Here is a 23,498-nt window from a genome sequence, read left to right as displayed (position 1 = left end):
AGAAGTGAACGCGATGAGCGACCCCACCTCAAGGGGAGCACAGACAGCGGAGCATCGGCACGGCAAGGTATGAAACTTCGTTCATTCTATACGATGCTATTGTTTTACGAAGACTATCTTTCCGCTCAGTTAATTCAAAGACTTTTGAGGGATAAAAATTTGCAGTAGTAATCATTTACCAGCACTGAAGTGTGTTTAATAGTTAACGTCAAATGGAGACTTTAGCTCACAGTCGAATATTTTGCATTACTTTCTAAATGGAGAAAAGAAAACCTGTTGTCTCGAAAGAATGTAAAATCGAACATTGCTGTAGTCTAATTCCCTGTCATGAAATAACTTCATTTTGCAGGTTAGTTCCATTGTGACTAACTGGTGGTACATTGTCAGATACAATTACACATGCAACAACTGATTTTTTAATAGATATCTCACAGTACATTTTCTGATCGTATGCAGCTAAACTTTAACAGCATTTCAATAAATGAATAACAGCTTAAAAATTTTTCATTCATTTGGACTAGCAACATTAATACAAAGCACCTTCGTCTGGATCGATATGCAGCTGATCTACCTAAATAACTATATAAATACTATTTTAACTTTATACTTCTATGAGTTTGGGTATGTGTGACCACTATTATGTGCGTGAACTTCGTCTATCTGATATTTGCAGGGACGGAAGTGAGACATAGCCACGCACAGTTCAGCGAAGGGATCTTTTTTTTCCACTTGTGGTTTACTCTGACAAAACAATGGCAACTGTGGAGGAAATAATTCCAGTGCTGGTAATTGACAGTGACGGTTAACAGATCGTAAATCATTATCTCATTCGTGTATTAGTGAAAGAACAGTATTGAAGTGTACTTCAGTGGTATTGTACTTCAATGGTATTACAGCTCTATGTAAATGGACTTACGAAATATACCACCGTTTCAGTTTTAAGGAGATAGTAGCAACTACATTAATGGAGGTATTCAAGCAACTCGCATATATCTTTCAGTCCCTCCAACCATATTAAAGATCGTTGCAGATATTGCCATGAAACCCGTTTGAGGCCCCTGCTGCGGGTCTTTGGTCACTCACGAATCATTGGAAACAAACAAGTTTATAGACAGGCCTGGGTAGGGCAATGACGAAGCCAGGTTTTAAGAGAAGTTCTGTAATCCTGGGCTTGAAGAGGAGGTAAATTAAACCGATGGTAGATCTAATGGCTGACCATGAGAACCTTAGGAAACACCTACACCACGTGGGTATAGAGAAAGGAGCCCCTAGATTCTATGGAACAGGGGATGAAACTGCTCCACATTTAATAGGACAAAGGACACAAAATATTTGTTTAGTTAATTTCTGAAACATTTGGCTAACAGATATCTAGTAAAGGGACTTCTATTACTCTTTAGGGGCTTAGGGCTACTGAGTGGATTGTCTAGAAACATAGGGAGGGTTGTTGTTGTTGTTGTTGTTGTGGTCTTCAGTCCTGAGACTGGTTTGATGCAGCTCTCCATGCTACTCTATCTTGTGCAAGCTTCTTCATCTCCCCGTACCTACTGCAGCCTACATCCTTCTGAATCTGCTTAGTGTATTCATCTCTTGGTCTCCCTCTACGATTTTTACCCTCCACGCTGCCCTCCAATACTAAATTGGTGATCCCTTGATGCCTCAGAACATGTCCTACCAACAGATCCCTTCTTCTAGTCAAGTTGTGCCACAAGCTCCTCTACTCCCCAATCCTATTCAATACCTCCTCATTAGTTATGTGATCTACCCATCTAATCTTCAGCATTCTTCTGTAGCACTACATTTCGAAAGCTTCTATTCTCTTATTGTCCAAACTATTTATCGTCCACGTTTCACTTCCATACATGGCTACACTCCATACAAATACTTTCAGAAACGACTTCCTGACATATAAATCTGTACTCGGTGTTAACAAATTTTTCTTCTTCATAAAGACTTTCCTTGCCATTGCCAGTCTACGTTTATATCCTCTCTACTTCGATCATCATCAGTTATTTTGCTCCCCAAATAGGAAAACTCCTTTACTACTCTAAGTGTCTCATTTCCTAATCTAATTCCCTCAGCATCACCCGACTTAATTCGACTACATTCCATTATCCTCGTTTTGCTTTTGTTGATGTTCATATTATATTCTCCTTTCAAGACACTGTCCATTCCGTAAACTGCTCTTCCAAGTCCTTTGCTGTCTCTGACAGAATTACAATGTCATCGGCGAACCTCAAAGATTTTATTTCTTCTCCATGGATTTTAATACCTACTCAGAACTTTTCTTTTGTTTCCTTTACTACTTGCTCAATATACAGACTGAATAACATCGGGGATAGGCTACAACCCTGTCTCTCTCCCTTCCCAACCACTGCTTCCCTTCCATACCCCTCAACTCTTATAACTGCCATCTGCTTTCTGTACAGATTGTAAATAGCCTTTCGCTCCCTGTATTTTACCCCTGCCACCTTCAGAATGTGAAAGAGAGTATTCCAGTCAACATTGTCAAAAGCTTTCTCTAAGTCTACAAATGCTAGAAACGTAGGTTTGCCTTTCCCAATATTTCTACGGAATCCAAACTGATCTTCCCCGAGGTCGGCTTCTACCAGTTTTTCCATTCGTCTGTAAAGAATTCGCATTAGTATTTTGCATCCGTTACTTATTAAACTGATTGTTCGGTAATTTTCACATGTCAGCGCCTGCTTTATTTGGGGTTGGAATTATTATATTCTTCTTGAAGTCTGAGGGCATTTGGCCTGTCTCATACATCTTGCTCACCAGATGGTAGAGTTTTATCAGGACTGGCTCTCTCCCAAGGCTGTCTGTAGTTCTAATGGAATGTTGTCTACTCCCGGGGCCTTGTTTCGACTCAGGTCTTTCAGTGCTCTGTCAAACTCCTCACGCAGTATCGTATCTCCCATTTCATCTTCGTCTGCTCTCTACATCCTCTTCCATTTCAGTAATATTATCCTCAAGTACATCGCCTTTGTATAGACCCTCTATATACTCCTTCCACCTTTCTGCTTTCCCTTCTTTGCTTAGAACTGGGTTTCCATCTGAGCTCTTGATATTCATACAAGTGGTTCTCTTTTCTCCAAAGGTCTCTTTAATTTTCCTGTAGGCAGTATCTATCTTACCCCTAGTGAGATAAGCCTCTACATCCTTACATTTGTCCTCTAGCCATCCCTGCTTAGCCATTTTGCACTTCCTTGCGATTTCATTGTTGAGACGTTTGTATTCCTTTTTGCCTGCTTCATTTACTGCATTTTTATATTTTCTCCTTTCATCAATTAAATTCAATACTTCTTCTGTTGCCCGAGGATTTCTACTACCTCTCGTCTTTTTACCTACTAGATCCTCTGCTGCCTTGACTACTTCATCTCTCAAAGCTACCCATTCTTCTTCTACTGTATTTCTTTCCCCCATTCCTGTCAATTGTTCCCTTATGCTCTCCCTGAAACTCTGCACAACCTCTGGTTTAGTCAGTTTATTCAGGTCCCATCTCCTTAAATTCCCACCTTTTTGCAGTTTCTTCAGTTTTAATCTACAGTTCACAACCAATAGATTGTGGTCAGAGTCCACATCTGCCCCTGTAAATGTTTTACACTTTAAACCTGGTTCCTAAATCTCTGATACCTTTTAGTATCTCCAGGGTTCTTCCATGTATACAACCTTCTTTCATGATTCTTGAACCAAGTAGATGAACCAAGTAGCTATGATTAAGTTATGCTCTGCGCAAAATTCTACCAGGCGACTTCCTCTTTCATTTCTTAGGCCCAATCCATATTCACCTACTATGTTCCCTTCTCTCCCTTTTCCTACTCTCGAATTCCAGTCGCCCATGACTATTAAATTTTCGTTTCCCTTCACTACCTGAATAATTTCTTTTATCTCATCATACATTTCATCAATTTCTTCGTCATCTGCAGAGCTAGTTGGCATATAAACTTGTACTACTGTAGTAGGTATGGGCTTCGTGTCTATCTTGGCCACAATAATGCGTTCACTATGCTGTTTGTAGTAGCTTACCTGTACTCCTATATTTTTATTCATTACTAAACCTACTCCTGCATTACCCCTATTTGATTTTGTATTTATAACCCTGTATTCACCTGACCAAAAGTCTTGTTCCTCCTGCCACCGAACTTCACTAATTCCCACTATATCTAACTTTAACCTATCCATTTTCCTTTTTAAATTTTCTAACCTACCTGCCCGATTAAGGGATATGACATTCCACGCTCCGATCCGTAGAACGCCAGTTTTCTTTCTCCTGATAACGACGTCCTCCTGAGTAGTCCCCGCCCGGAGATCCGAATGGGGGACTATTTTACCGCCGGAATATTTTATCCAAGAGGACGGACGCCATCATCATTTAATCATACAGTAAAGCTGCAAGCCCTCGGGAAAAATTACGGCTGTAGTTTCCCCTTGCTTTCAGCCATTCGCAGTACCAGAACAGCAAGGCCATTTTGGTTAGTGTTACAAGGCCAGATCAGTCAATCATCCAGACTGCTCCCCCTGCAACTACTGAAAAGGCTGCTGCCCCTCTTCAGGAACCACGTGTTTGTCTGGCCTCTCAACAGATAGATACCCCTCCGTTGTCGTTGCACCTACGGTACGGCTATCTGTATCGTTGAGGCACGCAAGCCTCCCCATCAACAGCAAGGTCCATGGTTCATGGGGAGGGGGGGGGGGGGGTAGGGAGGGATACTGTGCAATAAACTCAGTCTGAGCGTGGGAAAAAGGCGATTCAGACCACTGATGTTTTGTCTTCCTGGTTGAACTAATAAAAAACTTTTCTTTGTTTCTCCCATTGTTTCAATTACGCTGTACAACTTTTTGCATTCCTTTTCGTAAATATGAACAGAAAAAGTTGTTTACGAACCATCAGTTCTATAAAACCTAAGCTACTGAAAGAGAATATCATTATCAAAACAATCTAACATATTCAGCAAACCACAAAGAATACAACTGCCAATATTTCGTTATTTAAACCTTGTGATATTTGTTGAGTGAATCTGTAAATGGCTTTCTTCCTAATTGCGATATTATAAGGGAATTCTTTATACTTGTGACACTTTCTTGAGTACATTACCTTCTCAAATGCTTTTGGAGCTAAATGACAATAAAAAACTCTACAATAATTATTGATGTACATCTTTGTACCTTTCTTACTAAGCGGTTGAACAATGGCCTGCTACGCTGTAATCTGTCCGGAAAAATTCCCTTTGATACTGAAGCGTTATACCTGTTGCCAAGAAAACAACTTATTAAATTATAACAAATCTCCAAAATTCTGTTTAAAGTTCCATAAACACCACATGAGCTTCTGTTCTTGAGTGCTTTTATAATACTATTTAGTTCGATGAAAGATGTTGATGCTACCTTTACTTGCTAAAAGTTTCAAGGAATTATATTTTTAATATATTGCTTTGCTTCTTCAGTCAAACTACTTCATCAAACTTCTGCTTTTCCATTTACAAAGTGTTTTCATTCTTTCCAGTTCTGATGGTATCTTGTGTACTCATTATGCTTTCATACACACATCAAAAAACGTTTTGCATCACCACGGTCCCGAGAGTTTCGGAACCTGTACAGAAAACTGGAATAGAGAACAACATAAACATCATTTTTCGCCCTTTTTATTGCTTATGAAAGCAACACATTGCATGTAGTACCATCATACAGCGACACCTTCAGAGGTGGTGGTCCAGATTGCTGTACACACCGGTACCTCGAATACTCAGTAGCATTGATGCATGCCTGTATTCATAGTGGCATTCTACCCACAAGTTCATCAAGTCACTGATGGTCCAGATTGTCCCACTCCTCAAAGGCGATTCAGCGTAGATCCCTCAGTGTGGTTGGTGGGTCACGTCGTCCATAAACAGCTCCATTCAATCTATCCCAGATATGTTCGATTGGGTTCATGTCTGAAGAACATGCTGGTCATTCTAGTCGAGTGATGTCGTTTAACATCCTGAAGGAAGTCATTCACAAGATGTGCACGACGGGGGCGCGAACTGCCACCCATGAAGACGAATGTTTCGCCAGTTTGCTGCTGATATGGTTGCACTATTGGTCGGAGGATGGCATTGACATATAGTACAGCCGTTACTGCGCCTTCCATGACCACCAGCGGCGTACGTCGGCCCCACATAATGCCACTCCAAAACATATGGGAACCTCCACCTTGCTGCACTTGCTGGACACTGTGGCTAATGCTTTCACCTTGACTGGGTAGTCTCCAAACATGTCTTCGACGATTGTCTGCTTGGAGGCACATGCGTCACTCATCGCTGAAGAGAACATGATGCCAATCCTGAGCGGTCCATTCGGCATGTTGTTGGACCCATCTGTACAGCGCTACATGGTGTTGTGGCAGCAAAGATGGACCTCGCCAAGGACGTCGGGAGCGAATTTGCCCATCATGCAGCCTATTGCGCACAGTTTGAGTCGTAACACGACGTCCTGTGGCTGCACGAAAAGCATTATTCAACATGGTGGCGTTGCTGTCAGGGTTCCTCCGAGCCATACTCCGTAGGTAGCAGTCATACACTGCAGTAGTAGCCCTAGGGCGGCCTGAGCGAGGCATGTCATCGACAGTTCCTGTCTCTCTGTACCTCCTCCATGTCCAAACAACATCGCTTTGGTTCACTCCGAGACGCCTGGACACTTCCCTTGTTGAGAGCCCTTCCAGGCTCAAAGTAACAACGCGGACGCGATCGAACCGCGGTATTGACCGTCTAGGCATGGTTGAACTACAGACAACACTAGCTGTGTACCTTCTTCCTGGTGGAATGACTGTAACTAATCGGCTGTCGGACCCCCTCCGTCTAATAGGCGCTGCTCATGCGTGGTTGTTACATCTTTGGAGGGTTTAGTGACATCTCTGAAGAGTCAAAGGGAGTGTGTCTGTGATACAGTATCCACAGTCAACGTCTATCTTAACGAGTTCTGGGAACTGGGGTGACGCAAAACATTTCTTTGATGTGTGTATATGGATCACTAATCATCTAAGAATATATTGGATTACTGTTACAATAATTACATCTTTGATTCACTTGAAACAAATACACATAACCAATGAAATGAATAATTATGATCAACCCAGCAGTACTGTAAAATGAAAGAATTAGAAACCTTAACGAATACATCTGTGAACCCCTGTGTTTACTAATTCTGAAGTCATATTCAGATGAATTCAAATTTGGTGAATCTTAATATATAACAAACTGCTATTTTAGAAAATAGAGAAGAAAATTTAAATAATATGACATTTAAAAATTTAATTTAGGATTTTTTATCAAAATTTTGTAAGAAATGAAAAAATAAATCATCTTGGGTATTAATAACCTCTTCAGCTGTATTTAGTCCCTTATTATTGGATCACTACCGGTTTTATGGCCCTAAAAGCCACTATGGTACGATTTGTTTAGGACCCATCCACTATATTGGAATCTGGCTGTGTTATTCTATGATATACTACCTTTTAGCTGTGTTTTGTTCTGATGGACAAGGAATGTTGGGTTAAAAGGTTCCGAGCTTTTCTGCTCTAATGTTTTAGTCATGTGAGTACTAACATTTTGATATTCTCATTTAAAAAATTTAAAAAAAATTTAAATCTTGATTAGTTTACCACACCAGTGTATATCTCAGAATTGTTACTCCTTCTGTATTTACTGTTATACATTCGTTCTCTTGATGATGAGGCTTCTAGTGTCATGAAACTAGTAGAGATCCAATAATAAAGGACAAAATACAGCTGAAGTGGTCATTAATAACCCAGAAGAGTACTCATAGCTGTGGTTGTCCTGCCTACAAGGTTGTCTGCAGAAAAAATAAATGACTATTCAACAAATGATATAATTACGATATTGCTAAAAATAATGATTAAAGCATTTTGTGAACAATCAGTAAATATTTGATATACTTCAGAATTTTGTGACATGTGGTAGAACTAAAGACAAAATCCAGACGAAGCCAAAATGCTAAAGTGAAGTTTTTGTATCGAATAATACAATTATGTTAAGAACTTTACAAAAAAATAATATGTATTGTTAAGAAGTATGTGCCAAAAAATTAATCAAGAGGAGATGAACCTATGTAAAGAGGAAAAGTGAAAAAGTTGAATAAAGTTTTAATGATTATTTAGGTAAAATATTTGAAGACACTTAAAACAAATCGAAAATATATATCAGTTTTATCATTAGAAGTACATATGGCATTGCAGATGTAATAGGTTGTTATGATAAATTTGCAAAATGTTATTTCCTGAAAAATTGGAGATTTGCTTAAAAATTTAAATATACAAAACTTTACCACAATTCTGTCATTTTCAAATACAACATATAGGTGATTATGTAATTAGGAGATGTATATATAGCTACCTGAATAGCAAATTAAAAAAATACCTTCAGAACGTTACCCAAAAGAGATTTAAAGCAATGCTTGAATCAAATAAGCAAAAAGGATGACAAAGCACAGTAGAATTGACTTTAGGAAATAAAGATGGTAGCTGAAGGTACATGAAGAAGACTTAAGATCTTACTGAAAATCATAAATGTTTATTTTCAAGTTCCATAACAAAAAAAACTTTAAGAGCTTTCATTAAAAATTCAGAGGCTTTACTTTTTAACGTGCCCTCATGCGGTTACAGCAACTGGCAAAGTTATCAGACTGACTTGTTTCTAGTTTCTGTAAGCAAAACAGCATTCTATACTAAGTATAAACTAATTAAGAAAGTTCATTCGTTAAGACAATGGTGTCAGATTCATTAGGGTGGAGGTTCTTGGTCTGTATGGTCCTTCTGATTTGAGTTTTACTAAATCCCTTCAGGAAAATGCCAGTAAGGTTTCTTCAACAACACAATAAGTTATTAACTTACAGTGAACTATAATATCCATATATTTTTATTTTTAGTGAATTATGTATGAAAGAAGAAACACAAGAACGTTTGTTTTCCTCTAAATAAATGGACAAAATTATTATAAATCAGTTTAAGCCAAAATGTAAACAAAAGGCAAAGGGTAATTATAATATTCTCAATAAAAAGTGAAAAGTAACATAACTGTTGGTGGTGTATATCTGCATCGCAATAATTGCTAGTTATTCGGTTTCGAAGTTATTCACAAAGATGGGACTAATTTTCATGCATATCAACATGATATGAATAAAAAAATGATAAATATATGGCCTGACAGTAGTATTTTACAATATTGCCACATATAAGAAAGAAATCAAAAGATTACATATATTAGTATCTCATCGATGGTTGTATTTTATCTTACATCTTCTGCTTAAGATAATCTTGCTGATAACAGCAACTACAATATTAATATATCTCCATTCTCCGTCATTAATAATAAAAAGTGTTATACAACAAAGATGAGACATTGAATGAATATAGACTCTGCATAAAATATAACTGAAAAAGAAACTGGTTATATATACACATACAAGACAAAAAAAGAAGACATGACTGAGTGTTAATGTATCTCCGTACACATACATAACATTGCTGCGTATGTAAATGATTACAGTTGCAATTCTCTCTGCCACTGCTGGTAGAATGGCTAAAAAGTTTGTTGGTGTTGTTCATGTTTAGTATTGTTGCAATGTCTGATAAGCTATATAAGGAGCGTGAATAGAGTCTGATGTTGAGTGACCACTGTGAAGGACACGGTCATACCATGTACTCGTGTTGACAGTGTTATAAGCACCTGATAGAGTTTGAGAGAGGTCGTGTTGTAGGTCTCCGTTTGGGCGACTAATCAAACTGTGCAATATCCAGATCTGTGGGGCATTCCGATAAAACAGTGGCCTGGTGTTGGATTGGTTGGGAATGTTTGTGCAGACATACTCATCGTCAAGGTTTCAGTCGAACACTTCTGACCACCACAAGGGAGTATCGCCATTTTGTGCTCCAAGCACTTCGTAATCTCTTCATATGTGAAGACTGCCGTACGCGTGCAACTGTAATGGCCGCGTCTGGCGTATCCTCTTGCCGATATGTGCAGAGAATCACTGCTGGCATGCCGGAAAAATCAAGACTGTCCTCTGTGGCGGCTCTCGGCCAATATGCAGAGCGTGCAGTATACGTCGGCCAAACTGCCCAGAACATCCTCTTCAGTGAACATCCACCGAATGGAATAAAAATCTCTCCTCTCTTGCCTCCAAAACACCAAATCCATGTGGAGCCGCCAAAAATTGTTCCTTCTAATGGCCAGGCTGCTTGTGCAAATTACGCCAATTGTCTACTTATAACACAATGCTAGAACTCCCGCTTAGACATGGCATAGCGGTATTTTTCCAATGAGAAAGTTTGCCGCCAAAATCTGTATTCTCCCCTGATAATCTTGGCGCCAGAAAAACGTGCGTACATTCCTCGCCTGTGGCGGACAACGCACTCCTTCCCAGAGCAATCATAAGGCTTGGTGCTCGTCCGTTGGTAGCACACCCTAGGTGGACAGTACGACGCTAGCCATTGTCCTGCTGAAGACCAGGCTGCCGTTGTGAGGCGACTTTATGGCGAGAGGCCACCGCCTGCACTCATTGGCAAAGCAGTCACACTTTTCTAGAAGCCCTGATGCTTTCCTGGAAGATCCTACGACTGTTTCTTTGACGTCTGCCACCCTAGCCAAGTCTCCCTGCCGTCCTCTCTGACACAGGAGAAATAGAGTTCCACAACTATTATTGCCAGCGGCAAACGCACTCTGTCATTCCCTGTCATACCTACAAGTACTCGTCCTGATGGTTCACCACGTAGCTGAGATAGGTGGAATGCCTCTGATGAGACTACGTAATTAACATGGGATGAAAGATGGAGTGCCCAAAGGGTGGCAACCTTTCACTATCTCCCACTGGCAGACATTTTTCTAGCTTAGGAAGCGTCGCACTTGGATTGCTTTAGTGTAACACGGAAAGGGGAAAAAATTAAATTGCATAAAACCATTCTTGTTCGTTTTAACGAAAGGGAAAAATGTGGGGAATGCTCTGATAATCATCTGAGTCTTCTAATATTACCGAACACAATGTATACGTAAGAAGATCAATTCACGCGTCACATTCACACCTCTCTGAACGCGTGAGCTAAAGGCCATATAGGACCCTGCAATGAATTAATTCGTGGACCTTATGGTCACAATAAGGACTTCTAACAAACATTTCCTTTTGTTGACCATCAAAATTAACATGGGTACACAAACGTGCCCAGCAAAACAGTACTCACTCACTTACTGCGGTCAGTGTTATAACTATTCCAGTACAATCAGATATACGACGTTTACAAAAATAATGAACCCCTTTGACAATGATCTCCGGAAAAATGCAAATCAGTACAAAATTTATCCTTGACTGAAAGTCCTTTCATACCAAATACTTTACACAAGGATAATATTGTAATTCCATTCACCCACATTCACAGGCATACAAATATCTTGTAATAAAATAACAAAGAATAGGTTACCAAACAGTGCAAAAAGTAGTGAATATTACATGTAACTTCATCTGTCACTGGGTCACATGTGAGGAGGAAAGTGTAGTCATGATAAATAAAAAACAAGATTTACATAAGAGCCAAAATGGTTACATCACATCCAGTACAGACTATTCCAAAAATTGACACTTGTCGATCGTTGTCACATCAGTGCTCTAGGTATGGAGATAAATGTTACCGACGCACGAGGTTTTCGTCACTCATTCACACGACACCCTTTTTGTTGTATCTCACTTACTTCCAGCTGTCGAAGAAAGTTGCGCCTGGATGCGGTGTCGAACGGAGAGTGCAGATCTTACGGGCAGGGGCGGGATTATCTGTGGTTGTACCACAGAGTGTGAAACAATCGTAAGTGGTGATGAACATCCCTCCTTTAGTCGTGAGAGTTGGTTCGTCTGAACCGTGTGGCTGCCGGTGGAGGGGGGGCCGCACATGACATCAACAAGCAGCGAGGCCGACGACTTGCGAGGCAGCACGGAAGGCTCAGCATAGTGGTTCTTTGTCAAGGGTATGGCTGAGGGCTTGTTATTTCATTATGATGTCATGGGCCTTGTCTGGGAGATTGGTGTTACTTTGAACAGTCAGATGACAGTGACAAGGAATGTCTCTTGTACATGCAGTTAAGTAGTGGGTGGCTGGAATATTGGCTTTATGTATCAGGTTTGATGTATCAGGGCACTATTGTATTATTTGATAGACATGTTGGTAGTGATGATCGATAAGAACATCATTATGGTCGAAAGTAAGGCGTCGTTCTTCCAAGGAGAAGACTGGATACTAAGGGAAATTTATTCATAGACTATGTGATCAAAAGTATCCGGACACCCCCAAAAACACGTTTTTCATATTAGGTGCATTGTGCTGCCACCTACTGGCAGGTACTCCATATCAGTGATCTCAGTAGTCATTAGACATCGTGAAAGAGCAGAATGGGGCGCTCCGCGGAACTCACGGACTTCGAACGTGGTCAGGTGATTGGGTGTCACTTGTGTCATTTGTCTGTACGCGAGATTTCCACACTCCTAAACATCCCTAGGTCCACTGTTTCCGATGTGATAGTGAAGTGGAAACGTGGAGGGGCACGTACAGCACAAAAGCGTACAAGCCGACCTCCTCTGTTTACTTACAGAGCGCCGACAGTGAAGGGGGTCCAATGCGTAATAGGCAGACATCTATCCAGACAATCACACTGGAATTCCAAACTGCATCAGGATCCACTCCAAGTACTATGACAGTTAGGCGGCAGGTGAGAAAACTTGAATTTCATGGTTGAGCGGCTACTCATAAGCCACACACCACGCCGATAAATGCAAAACGACGCCTTGCTTAGTGTAATGAGCGTAAACATTGGACGATTGAATAGTGGAAAAACGTTGTGTGGAGTGACGAATCACGGCACACAATGTGGCGATACGATATCAGGGTATGAACATCATCTGCCAGAGTGTGTAGTGCCAACAATAAAATTCGGAGGCGGTGGTGTTATGTTGTGGTCGTGTTTTTCATGGAGGGGCCTTGCATCCCTTGTTGTTTTGCGTAGCACTATCACAGCACAGGCCTACATTGATGTTTTAGGCATCTTCTTGCTTCCAACTGTTCAAGAGCAATTCGGGCATCGCGATTGCGTCTTTCAACACGATCTAGCACCTGTTCGTAATACACCGACTGTGGCGGAGTGGTTACACGACAATACCATCCCTGTAATGGACTGGCCTGCACAGAGTCTTCACCTGAACCCTACATAACACCTTTGGGATGTTTTGGAGCGCCGACTTCTTGCCAGGCCTCACCGACCGACATCAGTACCTCTCCTCAGTGAAGAATGCTCTGCCATTCCCCAAGATACGTTCCAGCACCTGATTGAACGTATGGCTGCGAGAGTGGAAGCTGTCATCTAGGCTAAGGGAGGACCAACGCCATATTGAATTCCAGCATTATCGATGGAGGGCGCGACGAACTTGTAAGTCATTTTCAGCCAGGTGTCCGGATGCTTTTGATCACATAGTGTAACACAGATCTCTGTAACCGTCCCAGACTGGCCGAATGACCACTCGCATACACTCTTGGCGTAAGGATGTAATGTTTTGTCTCTCTTCACCTATGTCTAGTGGCCGTTTCTACAGTGGGCCTTCAGTGGAGAAACCGGTGTACATTAGAGACTGCCTTGTCGCAGCTCCCCGCTCGCTCTCGTGGTGAAAGGGGTTACGTGTGTCTCGCCACCCTCGCACACGCCAGTACATCTCCCGTCATCCCAGCGGCGGATAAGTATCTGCCAATGAGCCGGTTAGGCACTTTCTCTGCAGCAGACGTGCCCCAGCAGGCCGGCCAGGTAGCACTGCTGCCGTCCGTCCTCCAGGAAGGCAGCTTGTTGCAGAGGCCTCTACGTGTCACCGCACCCGCGCCGTGTGGCATGCCTGCCTCACTCTGGACTACAGGAAACCTGCCTCTTCAACAAGTGTCGCCAATCTCCTGGGCGCCGCCTGGACAAATATTTTGCATACCGCATGAGCGATCGGTCTCTTACAACACACACACATAAACAGATGATTACATGTCGAATACTGACAAATAAATTCCTTAATAGAGAATAAAATACGTACTTCCATGACTTAACTTATTCCTAGTTATACATTATAGTATTAAACTGGCGCACAAGTGAAAGCTTTACGTCATACAAATAATAATACTAAAATTAAAATGTGATGTGGGAGTTACAGTGTGTGGTGTCAAAGTCTGATAATCGGTTAGTCCTAACTACGCTATATACTAGCGCCATATGGGTCAAAATGACCCCAATCTCACATGCCAATTGCTTGCCCATCACCGTTGAAGCATTAGTGCCTTCAACATGAATTAAAAAAAAATTGGTTCCTCTGACCATTAAGCATAGCAACTTAGCCTAACAGGCACAAAATCAGCTAAACATATTACTAGCTGGGATCTGAATTAACCACGTTTCCCCCTGTTAACCAATTCATCGTTGTCTTCCTTGGGCAAGCCCAAAGGATTGCGTTGGTCCCCCTGCGAACAAGATAGACCACAAAAAAATTGTAAATCCACATGTCATAATTGGCCTCTAAGGGTCTGGTCAATATTCTACTCTTACCTCTTATCCTTCAGTGCATAGTTACCGACTAAGGTAGATGTATCATGTGCATTGCGTTAACTGCCCTGTGGCTACATCGCTAAAGTGCCCATTTGTATAAAAGTTGACAATTTCTTGATGGTGGCTTCCCGCCCCTCCCCTTTTCTCTTTGTTTCTGAAACTCACATAGCTACGTTAACCAAATGTTTCACGTTTCTAATCCAATGAGATAAAATACAGTGATCAGACATAACATGCATAACGGTGTTCATTGATGCAATACAGTAAATGCTGCTCCTTCCATGGGAACCAAACAATCGTATTTCTCCTCTTGGTCGCCCTATTTTTGCGTCCTTCGTTTCGTGGAGTCAGAGCTAATGGCGCCCTGCACTTACTGTGTGATAAACGACGTCTGTAGCGAGAGAGAAAGAGAGAGAGAGCGACGGTGCGAAAAACTTGTACACGTACTGAGACGTGGGGCATTCACAGATCTCTCGCACTTCAGCAAAAACGGGGTCGGACCATCCTTTCGGAGAACAAGCCCTTTAGGCTCACCTCGAGTAATATCCTCTCCAATGGCGCCGACGCATCTAAACACCATCGAGAAAAATGAAAAAAGAAACAGAGGCACGGCGCCTCCGTGGCGTGGCTAAACACGTTGACACAGTATCAGGGAGAAACGACGAGGTCTAGCCCTTTGGCCTCATCTCGAATTATACTCACATCCTTTGCGCAGACACAACCGAAGATACCCACTAAACTCTAAAGCACAACGCCTCAGTGGCGTGGCCAAACGCAACGACGCAAAAGGAACACAACGGTGTCTCACAACGGAAAGACGATCAAGTTATGTAGCCTAAACAATTTGGAACACGGGCAATGGATCAGGTCAACAAATTCCCTCATTTAAGCCGCAATTTCAGTGGAATGTAATGGTACAGCTCATTTTCCTAAATCATCTATCCAGAAAACTAACAACAATGACGTTCGACCCTGATTTCTGCAACCTAACTTTTTCTTTCCTCTTTGTACAATGGACAACCTAGTCAGCTACAATTCACAAGTACTGTGCTGAAATTAGTGCGCTGGATAAATACACAATTTATTAATGACACAATTACACACCGCCATTCACAATGCTCTAAAGAGAAATGTCAATTTTTTGATAACATACAATCTTGTTAAACAATAATCTATACTACAAAATAACTTAAAACTATTCAGTCTAATACAGTAGTAAAAAATTCCATCTTTCGCCTTCTCCCGTGTTCTAACAAGTGTATTATGTGGCTAACATGGTGGACACCGATCGACTTCTTTGTTTTTAATGTTTCAAGTTCAACAGCATTGTGGTGGACAATTCTATTGATGCGTGCTTGTCCACTGTAGACAGTAAAGAAATTGTGACATAGCTGCTTGTTTGTTGGAGAGGCGAAACTCTTTACAAAATGAAAAATTCTCCCTCTCGGGCATTCCTGTTGGAGCGTTCCTTTCTTCTTCCTGCAATCTGTATCTTGCACACTTCTTCTTCTTGTGCTGTTCTCAGGTTCTAAGGGGTAAGTCAACGACTTCTCGTATCAGCCCCTTAGGCTCACAAATCGTAAGTACAATAACAGAAGACAGCATTTTTATTCCATGGGGAACATCGTTCATAATACTCGCATACTGAAAATCTTTCACAAAGATATCCCACAAAGTGTGCTGTTTTGTGCAATACATCCATCATAGATTACCCAATTCCTTCATGACGTGTTTCACTGGGTTTGAGCTCGGAAGCTGTGATATATAGATCGTGTCAATCTGACGTCTCTCAAGCATTGACTGCCACATCTTGGATCCATATGGTGGCCCATTGTCAGAAATTATCCTGTCTACATGCCCTATCTGGGGCAGAAAATCTTTTCTTAAGGCCACTGCCACTGTTACCCTTTCATGTCTTATGAGCAGTAGGGCAACAAGGACGCCACCCCACGCTGCATTGTTGTAAAATTTATGCAAGTTGGCAGATCCAGGATGGCGGCCACAGATGCAGCAATGTCACAGTGACATTGCGGTGGGAAATTCAAATCTTGGCAGGAAAATAGATCAACTGGACTACTTCCACTAACCTAACTCCAGCCTCCCCTCTCCCCCCCATCCCCATCTGGAAATTGGCGGGAAAAGGACTCAATCTGTGCTGGGCTGCCAGATAGGATGGATCTAAGTATTTATTTTGTATGCATTGTTGATTTAAACAAGCCTGTCCCCTCTCCCATCTGGAAATCGGCAGGAAAAGGACTCCGTCTGTGCTGGGCTGCTGGATAGAATGGCCATAAGTCTTTATTTGGTATGCAATGCTTATTTAAGCACTTTGAATTGTCATAGGCAGTAGCTCCATCCAGTGTGTTTACCATGAGGTCTGGAGTCCAACTGACCTAGTTCACAACACCACCACCAGAGAGTGCTGTCAGCCCTCTTTCTCCCTCCGTTCTCCCATGACATAACCCAAGATGGCGGTCTGATGAAAAATGACAGGAAGAGGACTCAGTCTGTGTCTAGCTGCTGGACTGGGAAGACAGACGTACTTGTTTACTGTTTTCAATGAATGTGATGTCTGTGCTGGAGAAAGATGACTTTAATGGGTATTTTAGCTATAATCATGCATCTCAGGACTGTGCCGATAGCAATGATATTTGGTGAAGATGAATACCCTTCATCAAATAATGAAAATGCAGCAAGATGGGACTAAGCTACACTTCGAAACTCATGCTGATAAATGCATGTGCTACTGTAGAGCATTCGATAAAAGCCAGTCAGTCTTCCGAAGTGCAAGAGGCAAGACATTCACTCCGGTGCATGTGTTCCTGTCCCCAGAGGCCAGGCGCCAGCTCACGGCACAGCCACGCGGTAGCTGCAGGAGCGGTCATGTACAAACTTCCTGTCACGTTGGAAATGCCCAAACCCTACCTCCTTCCAATCCCCGGTGCACGGATAACCTTTGTCATTGAACACGAACTGCTTCAGGAGTTATTACATCTGGTGTTTAAGGAATGTGCGGAGTATTGTCACATACATAACTTGAAGATGTGACAGGAATTAAATGTACCAATGCACAAAAAGAGAAAGAGAGCTTTGCAGATGACCCAAGAATATTTAAACAATTTTCGACGTATTTACACGTTTTATTCAGAGAAATACCGCCACCACCACACTTGAATACGGACTCTAAAAAAGATCGCGAGACACTTGTGAAAAGATCACTGAGACATTTCGTTCGCTTTTGTGGGAAGTATTCCTGTCTGAACACGAGCTGCTTCAGGAGATACTAAATCCAATTGAATACGTATATAAATACACTTTCAAAAAGATCACGGCACAGTAGATTTTCTCAATTTCGCGATGTATACCGTCACCCTTGAAACTGACTCTAATAAGATCTCTGCACACTTGTGAAACCTTCCAGAGACACTTCGTGAGCTTTTGTACCAAATATCCTTGTCTTTGAGCACAGGCTGCTTCAGGAGCTATTAAATCCAGCTTAACATGTCTCTAAATAAGGAGATAATTCAGAGGCTTCCTTTACCAGGATACAGGTTGGCTGGCAGCTTTTCTAGGAGCTCTTTGCGGTGTGGGGGAATAGCCATGTATGTGAAAGACGGTATCCCATTTGAGTCAATTGATGTTTCAAAGTACTGCACTGAAAAGGTGTTTGAATGTTGTGCAGGTGTGGTTAAATTTAGTGGAGCTAAACTTCTTACTGTTGTTATTTATAGATCCCCAAACTCCGATTTCACAACATTTTTGCTAAAGCTAGAGGAGGTTCTTGGTTCACTTTATAGGAAATACAAAATGTTAGTTATATGTGGTGACTTCAATATTAATTGTATAAGTGATTGTGCAAGGAAAAGTATGCTGGTAGGCCTCCTTAATTCATATAATCTTATGCAAACCGTATTCTTTCCAACGAGAGTGCAAGGGAACAGTAGAACAACCATAGACAATATTTTTGTTCATTCGTCATTATTAGAAGGGCATTCTGTTAGCAAAAAGGTGAATGGCCTTTCAGATCATGATGCACAAATTTTAAGTCTAAAAGATTTTTGTGCTGCAACACATGTTAAATATAGTTACCAACTTTTTAGGAAAGCTGATCCAGTTGCTGTACAGACTTTTGTAAACCTTATCAAGGAACAAGAGTGACAAGATGTTTATAGTGCTGATACAGTAGACGATAAATATAATGCTTTCCTCAAGACTTTTCTCGTGCTCTTTGAAAGTTGCTTTCCATTAGAACGTTCAAAACAGGGTACTAGCACAAACAGGCAGCCTGGGTGGCTGACTAAAGGGATAAGAATATCTTGTAGAACGAAGTGGCAATTATATCAAAACGTTAGAAACAGTCAAAATCTAAATGCAGCAGCCCATTACAAACAGTATTATAAGGTGCTTAAAAAAGTTATTAGGAAGGCAAAAAGTATGTGGTATGCAGATAGAATAGCTAAGTCTCAGGATAAAATTAAAACCATATGGTCAGTCGTAAAGGAAGTGACTGGTCAGCAGAGACAGGTCGAGAATATAGAATCAGTGCGTAGTGGGGATGTCCGTGTTACTGATAAGTCGCATATATGTACAGTACTTAATAATCACTTTCTGAATATAGCAGGTGAACTAAATAGAAACCTAGTCCCAACAGGGAATCATATAGCGCTCTTAGAAAAAAGTGTTCCGAGACTGTTACCTGAAATGCTCCTCCATGATACTGACAAGAGGGACATTGAGTTAATAATTAAATCTCTAAAGACCAAGAACTCTCATGGATATGACGGGGTATCTAGCAGAATACTAAAGTATTGTTCCACGTATGTTAGCTCAGTACTTAGCCATATCTGTAACTTTTCCTTTAGGAGTGGTCGGTTTCCTGACCGATTAAAGTACTCGGTAGTGAAGTCACTTTATAAAAAGGGAGACAGGGATAATGTTGACAATTATAGACCTATTTCTATGCCATCGGTGTTTGCTAAAGTTATCGAGAAGGTTGTATATACAAGGTTACTGCAGCATTTAAATTCACATAATTTGCTGTCAAATGTACAGTTTGGTTTTAGAAATGGCTTAACAACTGAAAATGCTATAGTCTCTTTTCTCTGTGAGGTTTTGGACGGATTAAATAAAAGGTTGCGAACGTTAGGTGTTTTCTTTGATTTAACGAAGGCTTTTGACTGTGTTGACCACAAAATATTACTGCAGAAGTTGGAACATTATGGAGTAAGGGGAGTAGCTTACAATTGGTTCGCCTCCTACTTTAAGAACAGAAAGCAGAAGGTAATCCTCCGCAATATTGAGAGTGGTAATGATGTTCAGTCCCTATGGGGCACTGTTAAATGGGGCGTCCCCCAAGGGTCGGTGCTGGGGCCACTGCTGTTTCTTATTTATGTAAATGATATGCCTTCTAGTATTACAGGTGATTCAAAAATATTTCTGTTTGCTGATGACACCACCTTGGTGGTGAAGGATCTTGTGTGTAATATTGAAACATTATCAAATAATGTAGTTCATGAAATAAGTTCGTGGCTTGTGGAAAATAATTTGATGCTAAATCACAGTAAGACTCAGTTTTTACAGTTTCTAACCCACAATTCAACAAGAACTGACATTTTAATCAGACAGAATGGGCATGTTATAAGCGAGACGGAACAGTTCAAGTTCCTAGGCGTACGGATAGATAGTAAGCTGTTGTGGAAAGCCCATGATCAGGATCTTGTTCAGAAACTAAATGCCGCTTTATTTACCATTAGAACAGTATCTGAAATAAGTGACATTTCAACACGAAAAGTAGTATACTTCGCATATTTTCATACGCTTATGTCATATGGTATTATTTTTTGGGGTAATTCTTCTGATTCAAAAAGGGTATTTTTGGCTCAAAAACGGGCTGTTGGAGCTATGTATGGTGTAAGTTCGAAAACCTCTTGTCGACCCCTATTCAATAGTGTGGGAATTTTGACATTGTCCTCACAGTATGTATTTTCTTTAATGTCGTTTGTTGTTAGCAATATTAGCTTATTCCCAAGAGTTAGCAGCTTTCACTCAGTTAATACTAGGCAGAAATCAAATCTGCATGTGGAATGCATTTCCTTGACTCTTGTGCAGAAAGGAGTGCAGTATTCTGCTGCATCCATTTTCAATAAGCTACCACAAGAACTCAAAAATCTTAGCAGTAGCCCAAACACTTTTAAGTCTAAACTGAAGAGTTTCCTCATGGCTCACTCCTCTATTCTGTCGAGGAGCTCCTGGAAGAGCTAAAAAATTAAGCAACTTCCAGTGTTACATTCTTGATTTTCTTTATTTAAACTAACGACTTGTCGCCTGAATATCTTTCTTATATTTCATTTTATCTGTTTCTACAATCGTGTTATAATTTCATGTATTGACTCGTTCCATGACCATGGAGACTTCTCCTAAATGTGGTCCCACGGAACAATAAATAAATAAATAAATAAATAAATGAAAATAAATAAATACACTTTCAAAAGAGATGGGTGCACAGTAATTTGATTCAGTTTTGCGATGTATACTGTCACACTCAAACACTAACTCTAAAAAGGTCGCGGCACAGTTGTGGAACTTCCCTGAGACACTTCACACGCTTTTGTGGAAAACAGATCCCGATACCGATATCAGCTGCCATATCTGATTTTACACACCAAAACGTCGATATTTGGAAGTCGAAATAAATACCTCTGTAACTCTAAATAGAACGCTAGCCACTTTTCGAGTTTTCGCTGAAGCCACTGGCAGAGAGGGAAAAATTTCTGAGTCCTACAGCTGCTGTGGTGTTCATGACTTTTCTGAAACGGCGAGAAGGCTTTGTTCACATTTGCTGCTGCTGGAGTCAGGGACGTTATTTTCCTCACTTCTCGAAGCACATACTGGTGTCGAAGCACAGACGGGAAAATCAGAGCAATTACATAAAAACAATTCGAATCACTGACCTTCACATGAGAAAAATGGCTGGAATTTTCGGTGAACTTTCAATCTCCTACAGTTGCTGTTATGGAGACGCTCTAAAGCCACAACTGTGGGTGAGGGACATCATGCCACCTGACCAAACCAGAGGAGGATGGTCTGCTTGGACTTGTCTCTGAATAATCGAATAAAGAAGACATTGCATGACTCTCAGACGTACAGTACTTTCCGAAGACACCTTGCCCCCGTCTTGTTCAAACCAGTCTGTAGAGGCTTCTGTGTCCCACCCAAAGGATGTCTTGTGACATTCTAACATCATGGAACATCCTGTGAATGGAGCATTCTAATTGGTTCTTACTGAATTTACCAGCCAAAATGTTGCTGCTGTCAGCATTGTAACATCTTCCGCCATTTTCTGCAGATGGACAAATTACGAGACTTTCAGCGGCAAAACTATTTTGTACAGATCGAAGAAAAACGTACAGTAGCCATATTGCACTACAGTTAAACTCTGCAAAAGTGGTCTACAGATTGTGAAATACGGAACCTCCCGCCAAAAACACTTCCAGAATTACATTGTTCTGCTGCTGTCGATAAAAGCTGGAATTTTTCAGCATGATACCGATCGCGAATTGCGCTATGTCACCATATCGATGTAGTAAATACAATTCGTATCCTGCACCATACCAAATCATCACTTCTGCATCCTGCATATAACTGACGACCACCAGATGCCGTGAAGACAGATAGACCCCCAAAAACATAAGCACAAGCACCATATATAGTTCTCGCAGCACTAGATACTTACCGCAAGGTCGGTCGCTCGTCCACCGTGGCCAATGGTCACAAGTCAACTGCCCCCACACTTGCTGCCCTCATACGCGACCAGAGCGCCCTCAGTGGACTGCAGTCACTCTCCAAACAGGTGTACAAAGGCTGGGCTGGTTCACCTCGGCACAAATGTGTTATTGTTTCTGGCCCTGTCATGCTTGCTTGCTTGCCGCCATGCTTTCTACAGCCATCTCCAGACTGTGGGATTACAAGAACATATGTATTTTCACATGGTATCGTACCATTTATGCGATAGTTCTCGATATCAAGCCCATAGCCGATAGCAACCAATCGCTTGCACATTATGATTCCGAAGATACACAGTGGAAATTATACTTCTAGAAACCTGAAACTTTAGCGAGGTGCTGCGAAGTGGGACGTCATGCAAACCTCTGATTAACTACAAACTTATCTCGTCCGCGAAGATCTTTACATGAAAACTCGAGAACAGAAAAAACTGGTTGCTCCTCTCGAATTTTTTACTAACGAAAACCGATTCCAAATCATCCTTCTACTTTATAAAGTCAGGTAAGGTGTTCCTCAAGTCTAGAGAACCAGCAAACGTCTCTTCCACCTGTCTTTCTAACACGCACCACAACCGATGTTCTCTCAATCAAATAAAGACGAGAAATGTGCAGAAGCAGCCAACCAGACAATTTAAATGTGAAGAAATAATTGTCCAGCGCAAACAGACGCCCATATTGAATATTCTCAAATTTACATGGGGAACACCCACAATCACGAAGGCTGCCCAACACATACTGAGTAATAGTTCGCTATTCAGCCGTCTAGAGGGCGACACAGTTAGGTGAGCTACATTCCTGTAACCCAGCCGACCTCTCCATTCGGACGGCTCCCGGGGTAAGGCAGAAATGTCAATCGCTCCAGCCACAGGCCAACGCCGCCACGTACTTCCCGTACACCGAGCAGAATCGTCCTGGGAAAGTAGCCATATATGTTTTATGACTGTACTTACAATTAAATATTACAATTGCAGCCTCAGTCTGATGGCATTAGACAAAGAACGAAGAATCAAAAATACCCCTCCTGGCGGCTGTGGCTCTGTAAATATAAATAAGTGTACCATTCTTATGATTGGACATAATTTCCCACATAAAAAGAGCTTTCAACCCC

This window comes from Schistocerca piceifrons, chromosome X (genome assembly GCF_021461385.2).
Source record: "Schistocerca piceifrons isolate TAMUIC-IGC-003096 chromosome X, iqSchPice1.1, whole genome shotgun sequence".
NCBI classification, from domain to species: Eukaryota; Metazoa; Arthropoda; class Insecta; order Orthoptera; family Acrididae; genus Schistocerca; species Schistocerca piceifrons.
Note: the sequence above shows the minus strand (reverse complement) of the source record.